The sequence below is a fragment of the Canis aureus genome, chromosome 18, assembly GCF_053574225.1.
Source record: "Canis aureus isolate CA01 chromosome 18, VMU_Caureus_v.1.0, whole genome shotgun sequence".
NCBI classification, from domain to species: Eukaryota; Metazoa; Chordata; class Mammalia; order Carnivora; family Canidae; genus Canis; species Canis aureus.
In genome coordinates this window covers 36,449,824-36,469,024 of record NC_135628.1, presented here as the reverse complement: position 1 = coordinate 36,469,024, position 19,201 = coordinate 36,449,824, and the positions used below count along the sequence as shown (strand labels likewise).

Genomic DNA, 19,201 nt, shown 5'->3' with positions numbered 1-19,201 from the left:
TTGCAATGCAGGTCTGTTGAAGAAAAATAACCCTCAGTGTTTGTCTATCTGAAATTTTTTGTTTTACATTCATGAAATAATTTTGAGTGATAAAGTATAACTGAGTTGTTCAAAGAACAACTTTCATGTTTAAATCTGGATGGGAATTTCATTGAAATTTTTATTAATTTAATAAAAATTAACATTGTTAGACATTGAGCTATCTAGAAGGATGGTTGGAAATCTGTTCTCCATAATGCTATATGTTATGAAATTTGATCTATGGTAATAATGATTATTCTAGAGATAGCATAAAGAAAAAAAATCTCTTGACAATTTGAGGCAAGTAATCATTAAGTCATTATTCTATGAAAACTCAATTGCTGTAGAGTGGAACTATAAAAACTAGAAAATGTTAGGCAATTTTCTTAAGTTGGCTATCTGAAGACAGGTACAAGGATTTGTATACTTACACTTATACAAATCCTCTTATACTGTTACTAAAGTTACAAGAATAATCTTATACACATTTCTTAAACGTGCAGTACTCAAATTTGCATCCCACTTGATTTTCTCCCCTTGAACTTATTTTGAATCCTTTATTTACCCATTGGGATGCTTAAAAAAGAAAATCATAGGCCCCAAATGGCATCACTTAGGCCAAAATTCCAAAATTGTGGCTTAATACCTAATCTAAATACAGTTTCAACCTCTCCCAGAAAAGTAGTCTTAACCTTTCAGTCAAGCATTTTCTGATTAGCACCAATGAGTTGGCTCTCTGGAGCCAATGTGAAGCTCTCTGGAGCCCCAAAGGAAGATGAGGTAATCTGCATAATAAGACACCCTGCTCTTTCCCTTAAGGCAAAGCAACCTTAGCTGAAACAATCCTTTTTTCTTGCTAATAATTTTCATGCCCTATCCTCCTTTCTATAAAAGGCTGCACATGTACAACTCTTTAGAGCTCCCCTCTACTTACTAGATGGGATGTTGCAGGATTCATTTAATAAAGCCTATTAGATCTTCAAATTTAGTTAGTTAAATTGTTATTTTTTTTAAAGATTTTTTAAAATTTAGAAAAAATTTAAAATCTGTGTCTGTGAGAGACACAGAGAGGGACAGAGGCATAGGCAGAGGGAGAAGCAGGCTCTATGCAGGAAGCCTGATGTGGGACTTGAGGATCATGCCCTGAGCCAAAGGCAGATGCTCACCTGCTGTGCCATCCAGGCATTCAGGTTGAATTGTATTCTTAATAGATTGTATTCTCTTGATTGCTAATCTAGAGGCTTCTATATCATTGCTGTACCCCAAACATTGGGGATGGAGATCCTTTTTTCCCTCCCTAGCTTTGATAAGTATCTTACTTTCTATTTACTTCCCTAATAACTGGATTTATTTTTCTTTTTAGTGGTATATTCACTGATTATTTTGTTTCCCTTCTGTCATCTTTCTTTCTCAAATTGCTCTTGCTCATGACATGAATTTTATTTTGGCCTTGACAACAGCTCATTAAAAAAATGGTGTATAATCATTTTTTAAAATATTCTATTTCCTGATCTTTTCAGATCTGTTTAACATTACCGTTTTAAATACACCAAATTCCTTTTTGTATATTTAGAACTCCTTTTGTGTGTTTGTAATGTCAGGGAGTAAGAATTCCTGTCCCTTTGAGGCCATTCTAGCCAGACTAAGAAACATATTGACATGAAATTAATTAACAGGAGGAAATAAAATTTAATAGCACACATAGGGAGAATCCACACAGATATGAAAATTCCAAAGACAGTCAAGAAAATGAGGTATATATGCCATCCTGAACTAAGCAAAAGGGGATCAGGGAATGGGACTCCAGAGGAAAGGAATGAAATTTACAGGAAGACAAAAAAGAATAAATGTTTGGTAAATAAATGTTTGCTGGGCCATTCAGAAACAATGGGACAGAGAGGACTTTGATCAAAGTGGCCTTGCTGGATTCCTCCCTAGTTATGAACATATCTAGTTCATATCTTAATGGTATCATCTATGGTGATAGCTCACCTCCTGGAGCTATCCTCTATCTAAATTCTTTTAAGCAGTTGTGGGCGAGGCCAAGAACTTTTCATAAATCTGCTGGGTTTTCATTATTTTTAACTCAAAATAATCTTCGTACCAAAGTGGCCCCCAACAGGATGCTCACACATGCAGTATTTTCCTGATTCTCATTTTTTGCTTTTGGGATCTAACATTTATTCCTCCTCCCCATGTCTTTATGATATAATCCATTTCCATGTGAAAACAAAACAAAGTGCTTATCTTCAGCAAATACCTTTCTACAAGTCAGTGAACATGCATTCATTTCCTCCAGACAATGGTTATTTTTGGTTGACTTCAGTTGAAATACATATTAAAAAATCAAGAAGATAGTTTCTTACTATTAGTCTAGTTTACCCTCCTTTTTATGGGTCAGATACTTAAATTGCCATAAAAAATTTCCTGTGGTTTCTAGGGTGGAGAATAATGTCTCAACAGAACCATAAATCTTACAAGTATGAATAAAGTATAAGAAGCTGGCACGAGAAGTTACATGTCAGTCTTAACTTACTTCCACTACCATTTTCTGTATTTAACTACTCAATTTGACAAAGGATAGTTAGAAGACAGGCAGGCAGGGACAAGGGGCGCCGGCCTAAGAGGAAATCACCCTTAAAGGGATTTTACACTACCCTGGAAGGAGCCCTTCAACCTTTCCCAAGTGATTGATAGGTGACAAAAACTAGATTGGATGACAGTAATAGGGAGGCTTAATCAGATTAAAACAGCCCACTAACAAGCCCATGAAAACCCCTAGACTTGGAAACTCCAGGGGGCAACCCTCTTAGGTCCCCTCCCTTCTTGGGAGCTTTGTGCCATTACTTTGCTATCTATTGCTTAATAAACCTTGCTTTGTTGCCCACCACTTTGTCTGGTCTGCCTCTTCATTCCTGGAAGTGGTGTGACCAAGAACCAAGGGCACTGAAGGAGAAAAAATCCTGTAACAAATTTATGTCTGAACTTTTTTCACCATTGTGTTTCCTTTAATTTTTCATCATTACTGATATATACTTACTGACTTTTTAGTTGTGCCTATTTGAGGTGTCCTGTATACATTATAACTCTGGTCAGACTGATGCTATTTCAAAAAGCTGTAACTTGACCATTTACATCATTTACTGTGAGTCATTCAATATAATGTGCAATATTTTATTAGCCTATGTTTAAATATAATTTTTTTAAAAAGATATATAGGGGATCCCTGGGTGGCTTAGCAGTTGGGCATCTGCCTTTTGCCCAGGGTGCAATCCTGGAGTCCCGGGATCGAGTCCCACCTCGGGCTCCAGCATGGAGCCTGCTTCTCCCTCCTCCTGTGACTCTACCTCTCTCTCTCTCAATGTCTATCATGAATGAATGAATAAATAAATAAATAAATAAATAAATAAATAAATCTTTAACAAAAAATTTTTAAAAAATTAAAAAGATATATAAAAGTCTCATTGAACACTGGAGAGAGCTAAGCACATTGGATATAATCTCTTCACATATTTTGGTAATATATATATAAATACATATTTGTGATAATCATTCTCTAATAAATCAAAAGTTATTTTTTTATTCAAATATCCTTTTCTACCCAACTTCTTTCTCTATTGTGTAGTCTTTTCTTTTAGTTTTAATGTTTCCTGACTAGTTCGTGGACAGGAGTATGCCTTGTTTACCATATCACACAGTTTCTTTTCAAATTTTACATTAGTGACTTGGAGGAAAAAATTATCATTTTTAGTGCTTGATAATGGTGATCATTTGGTTTCTTTTGAGAACCTGTCTTCTACTCTGTGTCTTTAATTCATTTGGGTGGTAATTTACTTTCTAGTACGGTGTCACTAAAATAGATTTTAAATTTTATTTAACCAAGGTCAGAAACAACATGCAAGACACAATGATGTCAGAACGTCCATTATGCACGAAATATTTAGTTTTTAAAATTTATATGACTTCCACTAAATCAACATCTGTACCATCTGATTGATGTATTTTTTTATTCTCAGATGTGTTTTTAATTTTTATTTATTTTTATAATTTGATGGAAGGCTTTAAAGAATATTGTTTCTCTACATTTTTTAAGAGTCTACTAATATGTTTATTTTGAATTCAGTGTTACTTGGCTTTAAATTTAAATTGCACCCATGATGAAGTAATAAGTAGCAGACAATGGAGTTTTCTTTCCACTTAAACAATGTGTGACTGGACAAAATATATGAGACAAGTACTTTCAAACACTGGATGATAAGTAATAAAAACTGTGATTCTTGAGTGAAAGAAATGCATGAGGTGAGCCTCACATTAACTGTAGCTTGTGTGGGGGAGCAATTTGAAGTCCACGGTATATAGAGATGGAGCACAAACAAAGCTTCATGATGGTGAGAATAAAGACAGGTTTCAGAGTTGGAGGCTGCTGAAATGACTAGAATTTGTGGTACAGGATATTGGAGAAGATGGAGCTTTGTATGGAAGGTTCAATACTTGATGTTAGCATACTTGCAGGTCCATAACTGAGGGAGGGATTATACAAATACAGCACGTACCTCTGTGAGGTAAAATAAAGAACAGATGATGTAAGAGTGAGCATTGAAGGACAGTGGTTGTTTGTATGACTAAGAGATCTTGGAGTTTGGGCCCCATCATAGTACATAGACTTTGCAACAACCTCAGACATTTAGCGGAGACCCCAGAAAGACCATATCATAGAGATAAGGCACAATTCCTAAAGTATAGGTAAGACTGAGATTTAAACAAACATAACCTAACCCTATGAGAAAATAAATGAAGCCTGACAGGATAAAGAGGATAATTCTTTAGCTGCTCATAATAACAAAAATCAGATTCATAAAATGAAGTCCAAGTAGTCAAGATCCAAAATAATATAACGTTGTGAAGTCCATAATACAATAAAAACTTTCAGTTAAGATTAGAATAAAGACCATAAATTTGGTGATAAGATGTCACAGATTTTAGAATTAATAAACAAGATCTTAAAATAGCTATACAAACATATTCATAGATTCAACATAAACGTGGTCATGATGAGTAAATAAATGGAAATCTTATCAGAAAAAATAAAGTCCATAAAAAAATACAAATGGAAATATTATAATTAAAATGTTCAATATTCAAAATAAAAAAAAGTATTGAGTATACTTATAACAGCTTGGACATTACAGAAATAAAAGTAAATAAAATTCAATAAAATTATTCCATCTAAAAAACAGAGACAAAAAATTAAGATTGGAGAAAATTTGACCAGTTTCAGCTACCTGTGGAATAATATTAAGTAGTCTAATATACCTATTAATGGAGTCATAAAAAAATGAAAGAATGGGACAAAAAAATTGTTTGAATAAGTAATGGACAAATATTTCCAACATTTTTTGAAAAAGATCAATGTGTTACCAAAACCCAAGTTTGGTGCCTATCTCTGGAAAAGCCAATACTCAGAGATGAATTTTGATTTCAAAGGAATATGAGCTTTATTCAGGAAGCCAACCATCTGGGGAGAACATGAACTCTTATCAAAAGGCCAACTCCAGGGATCCCTGGGTGGCGCAGCGGTTTGGCGCCTGCCTTTGGCCCAGGGCGTGATCCTGGAGACCTGGGATCGAATCCCATATCAGGCTCCCGGTGCATGGAGCCTGCTTCTCCCTCTGCCTGTGTCTCTGCCTCTCTCTCTGTGACTATCATAAGTAAATAAATAAATAAAAATTAAAAAAAAAAAAGGCCAACTCCAGGGTTTCTGCCTGGCCCAAAGGTTTTTAAAGGAGTTTAGGGCAATTAATCAGTAAAGGATGCACAGTGGTCCTAACATTTCTTAATTATGTGTAGACTCGTTGGTGCCAACTACATACATTATCGCAGCACTTAGAGGTTGAACAATTGCATCTGGTTCCTTAGGGCCCTGGGTGTTGTGTAAGAGGGTCTGGTTTCAGTTAGATGACCTGCAGAAGTGCTCTGTTCTTTCTAGGAAAGAATGCATGGTCTATAGACAAACAAAGAAATATTAACCAACCACGTGGGCTAAGGGTGCTTGCTAAAGCTTAAAGACTACTAGGTTAGCCAGAGGGGCCAAGGTAGCTTCAAATGTATAGATACAACCTGTAGTCCTTAAACTAGGTAAGAAAAAAAAAATACCCAAACATATAGGGCTGAAAAGCAAAGACAAAGCAACACAACACAAAAAAAAATCTTAAAAGTAGCCATAGGAAAAAAGATGCATTATCTACAGGGAAATATCTAACAATATTAAGAGTGGCTAATATCAGAAACAATAGATTCAGGGGAATGACTGAAAAAAATCTTTAAAATGAAAGAATGCAAAAGAAAACCTAGTCATCTAGTTTTATACCAAATTTTAAAAAAATTCTTCAGATATGAAGGTAAACTAAAAAAATAGAGAGAGATAATGATAGCTGAGAGAATTTCTATTAGACCAGCAGTAAAAGAAATGTTGAAGTTCTTTAGCATGAAGAAAATTAATACTAAGAAGAAAACTTAATTTACATAAAGGAATGAAGAGCATTGGAAACGGTAAATATGTAGGTAAATATAAAAGGCTGTATTATATTTCCTATCTTAATTTCTTTAATAAGGAACTAGCAAAAAAAAAGAATTCTTCTGTAGTTTATAACACTTAGAGAAGTAAAATAATTGACAACAAGAGTAAGAGATTTAATGAAATTATACTGTTATAAATTGCTTACCATTGACTTAAAGTATTAAAATATAAATTATATACACTATGACATTGTAAGAATGCATATTGTAATTCTTAAAACCAGTACTCAAAAAGCATAAAAATTATACCTAAACAGCTAATAGAGGCATGAAATGGAATATGAAAAAAATATTTGATTAACCTGAAGGAAAATAAAAGCAGAAGAACAGAAGGAAGGTATAAAAAGAAATATGGAAATCAGACACGATAGTAAAATTTTCCAATTAAAAGGGAGAATTATCACATTGGTGAGGGCAGGGTCATGAATATGCTGTCAATTAGAGATGTACTTTGGATAAAAGTACAGAAGCAGATTGTAGAAGTTGGAAGAAGGTATTCTGATAAAAATATATAAATAAGAAATATAATAGAGCTATGAAAATGTAAGTAATAGTGGGTCTCAGAACAAGAAATATTATAGAGATAAGGTGGAAAATTTCATAATGACAAGAGAGTCAATTCATGGGGAAGAAATAAAAATCATACATGTTCAGACAACTCATAGTGGAACAAAATGCATGAGGGAAAAAGTAACAGAACAAAGGGAAGATTAGACATATCCATAATTATAGTGGGGGATTTTTCATACCCATCTCTGAGATGTGCCTCTGAATGTAGGTTAGTACTCTGTCCTCTAACTAACATGGATCTACTTCACCTGTACATTCTGCAATTCAAACAACCTGTCAGCTGTTTGTACTGAAACAGACATTCCATTAGCCTTTAAAGCAGATAGCTCTCTTCCTGTATCTTTCACTACTGAAAAGCCTCACTGAGGCTTTAGCTCTGGCCCAGTGAGCAGAATCATCTCTATTTGGTTGACGCTCTGAGAATCAAATACTGCTACATGGACTGAATATTATGGAGATTTAAGATGTTGAACATTTGGGATCCCTGGGTGGCGCAGCGGTTTTAGCGCCTGCCTTTGGCCCAGGGCGCCATCCTGGAGACCCGGGATTGAATCCCACGTCGGGCTCCCGGTGCATGGAGCCTGCTTCTCCATCTGCCTCTCTCTCTCTCTCTCTCTCTCTGTGACTATCATAAATACATAAAAATTTAAAAAAAAACGTAAAAAAAAAGATATTGAACATTTATATCCTTTTTCTAGAGTACCAAAAAAAATACCCTAAGATATGTTTGTGTGTGCATAGATTTTGACAAGATACTAGGGAGAAATTTTAACCAGGTGTCAAAGTTTTTCCACTCAAGCCCAGTAGTATTCAGAATTTTGTTTCATCAGCAGAGGTGAAAATTACAATCTCACAAGGAAAGTAAATCTTTGTATTGGATAGAACACATAAAATGTAAAAACAATTGGTAAGACCTTCCCTGACAGATACAGTACAATCATGAAGACTGAATAACACTGCTAAAGTATTTGTTTGACATTTATTAAACAGAGTTTAATGGTAGTGACGTTTTAATCTAATTCATCAATTTAATAGTTTTCACGAAAATGCTCCATTTATTTAGATGCTCTATGCATCTTTCCTATTCTCACTAATCATTTTTGTTCATTTGCTATTGAAGTAGGTTGTATTGAAAATAGTGTATCAGAATGAGAAGAATATAGCTTCATAAGGCATTATCATTAAAAATCTATCTAGATTAAGAAGTAGTAAGTAATTATAATTTTACAAGATTATTTTTTCATTTGTCTCAATGACGGTAAATCATTAGACCTGAGAAATCATCCGTATGGATCTATAGATAAACGCCAGAGGTCATATTTGGAAACATAATCATACATTATTATGAAGCTCCAATTTATAATGGGTTTTCTTCTAAAAAAAAATCTTTAGTAGTAATCTCTTCTAATGAACATGATAAATCTGATAGTTATCAAGGGAGTTTTAGCTTCAAATTTCTTTACCAAATCAGTAGAACCCCTAGGATAAAATATTAAGTAGACAAATGATGTTGTTCTGCTGCTTTGGGGAAATATTTTGTACCTAAGATATTTCTAGTGCTGATCTTGTAAATTCAAATATCTAGATTTATAAGGAATCAGTAAGATTCAGGCACTTTGAAGATTTGAGCTTGCATGGATTTTGATTTCTGCTGTTTTTACTGGCAGGGGGTAGAGTGATTGAAGGCCTATACCTTTGTTCTTTTTGCCTGCAAGAACCTCAAGAATAGCCATAAAGAGAGGAGATGATTGAGGCACCTGGGTGGCTCAGTCAGTTAAGTGTCTGCCTTTGGCTCAGGTCATGATCTTGTGGTCCTGGGATGCAACCCTGTATCGAACCTCTCATTAAGTCCTGCATTGGGCAAGCTGCTCAGTGGGGAGTCCTGCTTCTCCTACTATCCCCCATCCCCTCATCTCCTGTGCTTCCTCTGGCACTCTTTCACTCAAATAAATAAATAAAATATATTTTTTAAAAAGAGGACATGACTTTTAAATATGAACTTAACTGCTGAGAATATTACATGGTGAGAGAAAAAATATGACATTATTAAGTTCTAGCACCTTTTCATAAAGTTGGCCTGGTACAGTTGGTCTAGTTTGAGGAAGTATTGCTGTCTCTAATCATCCTAGGTGGATTGCTTCTGAAGGAAGTTTTATGTTGAGGATATCGTGTCTTCAGAAAAGGCCAACTGGTAATGGAGTACCATTATATGACAGTCTTGACCACTGTAGTCACTCTGAAGAAACTTAATATTATCAGTATCCAGGATTTCTTGGATTTAAATTAATAATAATGATTACTAAATAGAAAAGGAGCTTACTTCTTTACACTGAGGAATACTGCCATCAGATAGAACAGATTTCAGGTGGCCCAATATAACTCTCTTTTAGTGAAGCTGGATTATCAGAATTTGAAAACAGAGGAAGAAGAATTATTTTAGGATACAAATATGGACGATTTTCACACTTTTATATATATATATATTTTTTTTTAATCTGTCTCAACAGCAAGAATAGATGTGTTAGGTAGATATAATTTTTCTCTCCTGCCTGTTGGAGATATTTCTTTCCTCTATCATATTTGGTAGGTTTTCTTGGTATCTACTACACTGATAAATGTGTTTTTTTTTCTTAGATTTTATTTATTTATTCATGAGAGACTCGGAGAGAGAGAGAGGCAGAGACATAGGCAGAGAGAGAATCAGGCTCCATGCAGGAAGCCTGATGTGGGACTCGATCCTGGGACTGCAGGCTCATACTTTGGTCCAAAGGCAGGCACTTAACCGCTGAGCCACCCAAGGGTCCCTATGCTGATATATATTTAACAAATCAGCTCTAAAGGAAAAAGCATCTAAATTTGTAGTGTTTGCTAATATGTGTGGTGTATGTATAATCACCATGACCAAGTTCAAGCTACCAATATTAATTACTAAGTGCCCAGGTGGGAAGAGATGCACACAACCTACTCTCACAAGCTAAAACCATCTGGTTCTGTCACACTAATTCACTGTAGACCCTCAGAATACTGCTTTATAAGCATTCACTCCTGAAAAGCTATTATTCTTCTGAAGGTTATTTTCTTTAAATATATCAGATTATAATCATATCTTAATCTTTTGAAACTTGAAATGAATTTTATTTTCATCCTTATCTATGATATCCTGATTTTATGGTTTATTTTCCAGAAGTACTTCTTATTTTCTTGTTCTTGGGAAGGTCTTGCTCGTTGTCTCCTTGTGTTTGTTTTCTACTCCAGACTTTTTGTTTGTTTGTTTGTTTTCTCAACTTTATTGAGGTGGTGGGGGGAGTCAGGGAAGGAAGAGGTGTAGACTTGAAGGTTTTGGTTTTTTTAATGCAAAATAATTTATTTTGTGTTTGATACCACATGAGACTATAAGGGTGATGGTGCTCATGCCCATACGCTGTCTCCAGGTGAAGTGCTCTAGGCTTCATCCAGAGATATTCGAGAGGCTCTTCACGAACTTTTGAAAACATGAACTAATGTTTCGACTAAAGAAGGGATTCATCTTGCACTGGTGGAGCTGCTGAAACATTTAACCAAGTACCCTACTGATAGGGACTCTATATGGAAGTGCTTGAAGTTTCTGGGAAGTCGGCATCCAACCCTGTTGCTTCCCTTGGTGCCAGAGCTCCTGAGCATCCATCCATTTTTTGACACAGCTGAACCAAGCATGGATGATCCAGCTTACACTGCAGTTTTGGTTCTTATTTTTAATGCTGCTAAAACCTGTCCAACAATGCCAGCACTATTCTCAGATCATACCTTCAGGCACTATGCCTACCTCTGAGACAGTCTTTCTCATCTTATTCCTGCCTTAAGGTTACCAGGTAGAAAACTAGTGTCATCAGCTGTTTTTCCCAGTATCACGCCCCATGAGGACCCGCCCCATCAGTTCCTGTAGCAGAGCCTTGAAAGGGTGTACAGTCTTCAGTACCTGGACCCTCAAGGAACCCAGGAGCTGCTGGAGTTCACCATCCGGGATCTGCAAAGACTTGGAGAACTTCAGTCTGAACTAGCAGGAGTTGCTGACTTCTCGGCTACTTATCTTCGGTGTCAGCTTTTTCTCATCATGGCCTTGTAAGAAAAGCTGTGGAATGTGGCTGTCCCTTTATATTTGAAGCAGAGTGACTTGGCCTCCACAGCAGCAAAACAGATCATGGAAGAAATCTGCAAAATGGAGTTCATGTACAGTGGTGTGGAGGATAAGCAGGTGGTGATTATACATCACATGAGGCTGCAGGCCAAAGCCTTGCAACTTATAGTAACAGCACGGACTACTCGAGGAGTTGACCCCTTATTTGGGATGTGTGAAAAATTTTTACAGGAAGTGGACATTTTTCAGAGGTGTTTTATTGCTGATTTGCCCCACCTACAGGACAGCTTTGTGGACAAACTTCTTGACCTTATGCCCCGACTTATGACATCCAAACCTGTGGAAGTGGTCAAAATTCTACAGACCATGCTGAGGCAAAGTACCTTCTTGCACCTCCCCGTTCCAGAGCAGATCCACAAAGCTTCAGCCACCATCATTGAGCCAGCAGGCGAGTCAGACAACACTTTGCAGTCTACATCTGGATTGGTTGTGGCCCTGGATGTCGATGCAACCCTGGAACATGTGCAGGACCCTCAGAGCACTGTGAAGGTCCAGGTCTTATATCCATATGGCCAGGCTCAGATGATTCATCCTAAATCAGCAGACTTCCGGAATCCTGGCCCAGGGTGCCACTGGCTTATCACTCACACCTCTTCCATACTGACTGGACAGAACCATGCCAGGTGGAAGTGAGGTTGCTACTGCCCTACAACTCCAATTCTCGCATTCCAAAATCCCCCTGGATTGAAGGTGGCGAAGTATCACCCCAGGTGGAAATCAGCATCAAGGGCACCATTCCCTTCAGCAAGTCTGTGAAAGTTTACATAATGCCCAAACCCGCAAGGCGCTGAGTCACAAGCATTGTCTACTCCAGACTTTCTAATGTGTTTTCTGAATACCAGTTGACTCCAAAACTCTGAGAAAGGGCTCTTGAAATTAGCATATTAAATATGTTCCTTTGGAGAAAGATTGTTAAACTCTGAAACTTTGTCCTAAAGGATCTACCTTTTCCTTAAAGTCTATTTTAACATAATTCTGTGCAAGGGAGATAAGTTCATTTTAAGAGCATGTGAAAATATAATCTTGATGGACTTAAAATAAGGACTTATTTAAAAAAAATTGAAAAAAAAATAAAAAAAATAAAAAAAATTGGAAGGTTTTCTTTTCTCTAGCTTTGTCATCTGTTTATGGTGGTAGTTCTCAATCATCAGGTAGAGCAGGATCCCCTGGTGAGGTGAAATTTGTGTGTAATTACTCCATGTGATACTCATAAGCACTCTGGATTGAGAATCACTTCCAGAGGGGGATCCCAAGTTTTCTTAGTTCATGACACTCACAGTAACTTTTTCCTAGAACCCCTAAGTCAATAAACAAAACAATACAAACCACCTGAGTACTCCCTGAGTATTAGTTCCAAGCATCTAAATACATTTGAATATCTTAACTTAGAAATGGTTTGAAAAATTAATATACATAAATTGAAAGAAGAAAATATTTCTATTACTTTCTCTAAATAACCAAAATTATTTACTGATGGTATGTGTGCATCTGTGGGCAATGCATAAGTCCTTAGAACTTGGATTCAGGTTGAAGAGTTCCATCCACATGAATTTTCTTACTGTATTTGCCTTTTAAGATAGTGACTGGTAAAATCTGAGCTTTGCAAGGAGATGATGCCATTGAAAGGTTATACTATGATCATGAGCGGGTATTTTCTATTTCTCTTGAAAACTTAAGGTATCTGTTTGGCAACTTGGCACACAGTATGGGAACCACAGAGTTAGAGAAGAAATTTTTATGAACGGGCAAAATAATTTAAAAAAAATCTAAAAAAAAAAGGGATAAAGGACAAAAAGAACTTGATGGAAGCTAGCTTTGCTCATTAAGGTTGGATATTCTCAATTTTTCAATGTTAACGATAAGGGTGATGATAATCAAAATAACTGACATTTGATGGGAACTATGTACTAATTGCTACATTTTATATGTTACCCCAATGAATTTTTAATGACAAATGTAAGAAGTAGGTACCATTATTGCTAGCTTTTAGGTATAGAAAGTGGGAACTTGGAGATTTCACTATTTTCCCAGCTAGTAAATGGCACAGCTGGGTAAGGAAGGTGTTTGGGTTAAATATAGAGTTCATAAATTCTTCCCAGTAGGAATCTACCTTAATCATGAAGAATAGAATTGATAGAGTCCATGATCTCGGTGCAAGCAGGCAGAACAAAAGGTAGGGCAGTGAGAAAACAAAGAATTCCTGGTATAAATACAGGTGTTGTAGAACTGGATGAGAAAAACAATTATAAAATCCCAGGAGTTTGGAGGCATGGAACCCAAGTATGTGTGTGCTTGTGCATGCATGTGTGTAATGTGTATGTATGTGCAAATACACACATACATTTATAATACCCAGATGTTATTTGGCTAGGGCTATGTCCAAATAAGATTTAGAAGAGGCGGCAAAATATTTAGTTTTATGAGGAAAGGATGGATAACATCAATAAAAAGGAAGGGAAGGGAGAGAACAGAGTTATAACAGTATCTTTCTGAACATATCACATTATCAGGTAAGGTACTGTAAATAAAGGGGTTTGTTATGTACATTTAAATCTTTGCCTTCTCCTTTGATGAGATTTTCCAGAGTTTTAGTCATCCTTCTCTTCCTGGTACAGAGAGGGAGACACCGCTATAAATGGAGATTTCTCTTATAAATAATATAAATTTCTCTTATAAAAGAGTAGCATTTACTTGGTTTTCAGAGCTTCTCTCATGTCTGTTGTTTTTTTTAAAAAATAAGCATCTCAAAGTAATCCTTATGCCAAAGAGGCAAATTTTGGGATGGCATATTCTTCATTGTTATTCTTTCTCTTAGCCTCCATTGATTTATGTGGTTTTAATCACTTTCTCCTTTTTCTATCAGGAGGCTTTTGCTTTGATATTTCACATGGCATTCATTTTGTCTTTTTGCTATAGATGTGTTTTTTGCATGGGAGTTAAAATGTTTGTTGAATAAGTGAATGAATGTTCTATTGCTTACTCTTAAGCAGAATATAATTCATCGTGTAATGCTCAACTGTTTTGCTTAATAGTGTGTAGATAAATACCTGCTTTAAGTTCTTACTGTTTGAGGTAACTCTCTGTGGTCTAACTAGAGAAAAATTATGAGAGCATGCCTGACACAGTGCTAGATTCTACTTTTCTCTCAAGGACCAATGAAGATAAGTTTTTTTGAAGGGTAGTATTATCCACTGCTTTTTTGTTTTGCTTTTCATATATATTTTTATATATAAAAATATATGAAATGTATATATGAAAAACAAAACAATATATATATTTGTCATATATATTGTTTTTATAATAGATGTTATATGTAACAATATAAATATATATATGAAAAACAAAAAAGCAGTGGGGATAATCTATAGATATTTATAAATAGATATGTATGTATCTATATATTTTTTGTTCAATGTAGGTGAACTCTCCAATTCCTTTTTTTTCTCTTTCCTATTCTCCTGTTCTTATTAAATCTAATCCCTGCTCCTAGAAACTTGTACATTGTTCAAATGTTATTTCTTATGTCAAATGGTGTTTGTAACATCAGCAAGCTTACTGTGCTTCTTGAATATACAGTCTTTTTTTTTTTTTTAATGTAGCTTTAGAGCTAGCACTTTGTAAATAAGAGAAAATTGGAAGAGGAAGTTCAATATATTGCTGTATGTGGCCCACATGGTAAAATGTGTTTTAATGTAGATTGAAGTCAATTGTATCACTTGACGTGTCCTTCCACAAATTCCTTTTGTGTATGATAATGCCAGTCTTAGGTAGTGGAGGCATAGAGGGGACCTGAATAGGTAATGATGGTAATTTGCCTCATGCAGGAACAGGGCAAAAGTGCCCTTCTTTATTTACCACGTTAGAAGAGGAAAGTGATGTGGAGTTTGCTTTAGAAATACATGGTAAAAAGAAAATTGATCTTTGTCTATGTTTGTCCTCTTTTGTTGATGTGGGAGCAATATTGAATGGTTTCTGGCAACTACTAATCAATTGCTATCTTCCTCCTGACAATCCTTTCTGTCATTGTTTGATATTCTTTTATCTCTTTCCTCAGTACATGCTATATTAGTACTATTCACTCAAACATTTATTGACTGCTTACTTGTAGTCCACACTGCACTAGGTGTTATTGGGAGTAAATATAAGTACAGGAGAAGGAAAAATATAGCTTCTATTTTAAAGAAGACACTAGTCTCCTAACACTTCCAACAATTAATAATGTTTTGTAAACACAACAACATGACTGTTCAAAGCACTTTAACATTCTTAAGAGAAATGAAATTAATATACATATTGTCATCTAAATAGAAATACACATAACGTCTTTATTAAAACTCTATAAACTTATCTTCCATAATTTCCCTACTTTTTGACAATTTTTTCATGATTCTTTAAAATATAACACTAGAATTCAACTTCTTTAAGATAGTGTAATGTTTATCACATGATGTATGTGATAAAACATCATCATTAATCCATCTTAAAATAATGTGTTGTATTACAATAAATCGCTTATTCTCTATGGGAAAATATCAGTTTTACTAAGCATGGCATTTATAATTGTGATAGAAATAAAGTAATTATGTCTTTTCATTCCTCATACTTGAAGAACATAAGGTTTTGATTTTCCTGTTCTCATCTAGTATTTAAGAAGCAATTAGGGAATCTGAATGGAACACTGACAATAATCTGTCTAACAAAGAACTGAACCAGTAAGAAAAGGGCAGGGCAAAAACCTTGGGTTGGTCAGATTTTGAGAGTTTACTAAATAAGAATATTAAAAATAGAGCAATGAGGTAGCTGAAGGCAGCTCTTGGAGATACTTTGAGGAGATAAATGAGTTTACAGGAATTTTGGGATATATGTAGAATGCATGCAGTATATTGACACTGTTCTTCTCCCTTCCACACTTACCACAACACTCCTTCAAAGACATCAACAAACAAATACAAATTTATTTTTAATATATTTCAGATAAAAACTAGGACAAATACAAGGTATAACAAAGTGTTAGAGTTATTTGGATGACAAAAAAAAAGGGGAGAGAGCATTTCCTCATATAATTTAAATAAATGTCTGCAGCTTTTGTTACTTATAATGAAGAGATGTCCTTTTTAACTTCTCCAAATTAAAAAAAAAAACTTCCGCCAACTCTCATAAAAAAAAATTATTTTAGATGACTATAGAAGATGTCTTGACTTCACCTCCAGAGATTTCACAATGTAGTAGTCAACACATGGCACAAACAGCTATTTTCTGAAAGCTCCCAGATGTGATTTTAATGAGCATTTGGTAACTGGAAACACTGCTGAATATTCTGCTAGATTTCAAGTCAGGAGAATTGCTTGCAAAAGTGATGAGGTGACATGGAGTGACTGTGCTGGATTAAAATGGCGATGAAAGAAATGTGCCCATTTTTAGTAAATGTGCACTCTTAAACAACTATTGAAACTAATGTTTGAGTGAATTTTCATTTGTGCCTTAATTCATTATATGCATGCTTCTTAAGAATTGTTAGGGGCACATGGGTGGTACAGTTGCTTAAGCATCCAACTCTTGGTTTCAGCTCAGGCCATGATTTCAGGGTCATGAGACTGAGCCGCACATAAGGTTCTGCACTCAGCACAGAGTCTGCTTAAGATTCTCTCTTCCTCCCTCTCTGACCCCTCACTTGTGCTCTTTTTCTCTCTCTTTCTAAAATAAATAAATAAATCTTTAAAAATTTTTTTTAAATACTTTCTGTCTTCCTTGACATTTTAAAAAATCCCTTTCTCCTCCTCCAAAATTATGTGGCTATTAACTTATGTCCTTCTCTGGTGTTCCCCATGTACTGTCAGTCTACTGCTGTGTGTGAGAGCTAAGAGGAGACAGCGTGAAGGAATGAGTGCTAATTATCATTACACTTAGTATTAGCAATATGCTAGATTTATAAAATGAACTGGCATGCTTTCCAAATATATCTGTTTGCTATAATGGTTTAAAGAACATAAGTTTTGTTTCTGTTTTTTTCTTGAAAATCTGAAAGAATTTTCTAGTAAGCCAACTGGATGGGCCTTTGTGGTTAATCATTTTTCAAATTTTGATTCCCATGATATTCAAATATTCTGCCTTTTTCATTAATCATTTTTAATAATAAATTTATTTTTTATTGGTGTTCATTTGCCAACATATAGAATAACACCCAGTGCTCATTAATCATTTTTAATTAACTATATCTTACAATTATCCATTTCACACATTTTCAAAGGACTTATTTGTATATAATATTTTATTATAATATCTTTACTTCTAATACATATTCTTTTGCATTTTTAATGTTATGCAGTATTATGTTTCTTTTCTTTTCTTCTAATTTATGAATTTTTAAGTAGGACAGTGACCTTTTTATGTTCACATGATGTAATTATTACAGTCCTTGTCAAATTTGATTTAAATCAAATTATCCTCAGATTCTCTTTGCCTGCTATTGTCTTATACTTTCATTGCCTTTGTTTCCTGTGTTTGGTACTTTGAGTTGTAATTTTTATTCAGTTGATAGTTTTATTGAGCAACCAGAGCACCCTCTTAAAATTTTGGTATTTCACCAATAATCTGAAAACATCACAGCTTTATAGCATGTCTATCTCTATATCTATCTCTATTAGTGTTATTTGGATTCAGTTAATACATGTGGACTTGGTTTCCTTAGGTATAAAGGTTCCAAGTGAGACCATATAAGAATATGTTAGAAAATATGTGTATGTCAGAGGGGAGTCTGGTTGGTTCAGTCAGTTAGGTGACTGTTTCTTGATTTCAACTTGGGGTATGATCTGGGCGTGGGGAGATTGAGTTCTGCATCAGGGTCCATGCTCAGTGGTGAGTCTGCTTAAGGATTCTCTCTCCCTCTGTCCCTCATGCTCATTTTCTCTTTATCTCAAAAAAAAAAAAAAAAGTGAAAAAAAGAAAATATGTGTCTGTATAAAACATATGAGAGTTTTTAAATGCCTCTAGCTATGTCTGTGTGTCTTTTTAAGATTGACTAATCTACCAGTTAAGTATGCCATCATTCCTTTATCCAGAAGAGCCATTATAAAATATATTTGATAATGTTTTATATTATTTGATATTTAATTAGTCTTTTGAATTGAAATTTATTTATAAAATATAATCTTAATTTCCTGGATAGCTTCTACAACTCTTTTTAACTCTTTGTTTTTGTCTCTCCCTCTCCCTCTGTCTCTTTATGTTTTTGATATTTAAGCTCCTTTCCAGAAATTCTCAGGAGAAGAGATCTTTTTTGGATTAATCTTTGAAGCTCCATAGGGTATGTAGAACATATAAAAGGAGAAGCAAATATGAAGACAATGTCTACAGTATCCCTTTTCAACCTCATTGAATGGTCAACTTTATTAATATTTTCCAGAAAGTTGGAACTGGTTCCATTTAAGTTCCACATTAAATTAGAGTTTAATGTTCACATAGATATTTTCAGCATTGCTATCAGAGATTTTAGCAATAATACACCAAGTCACAGCTTTCACCAGTATAGCAAAGGTACTAGATATTGAGAGGGCCCATATATGAATGTGACTTGTTCTTTGTCAAATTAATCTGAAAGCCAAAATAGGATTCTACAATCACATTGCTAGTTTTCAAAAAAGAAAAAAAAAGTGCATGTAGATTTACACTTTGATTGGTAATATTCCCAACTTACCAAAGTTATTTACAATCAATAGACTGACACAAATGTAGACTAAATAGAAGCACTAACAGCATTCAGTTTCACAAAGTCATTTTTTTCTTAATCCTCAGCCAGTTAGTAGTCATGTAAAAACTATTTTGTCAAAAATAACAGATTTGAATAGGGCTACAATGAAGAGC

The 19,201-nt window shown here is 34.9% G+C and overlaps 1 pseudogene; it reads left to right on the top strand.

Moving 5' to 3' along the window:
• The first annotated feature begins 8,419 nt into the window (after positions 1 to 8,419).
• On the top strand, positions 8,420 to 12,132 carry LOC144289169 (integrator complex subunit 4 pseudogene; annotated as a pseudogene).
• The last annotated feature ends 7,069 nt before the right edge of the window (positions 12,133 to 19,201 follow it).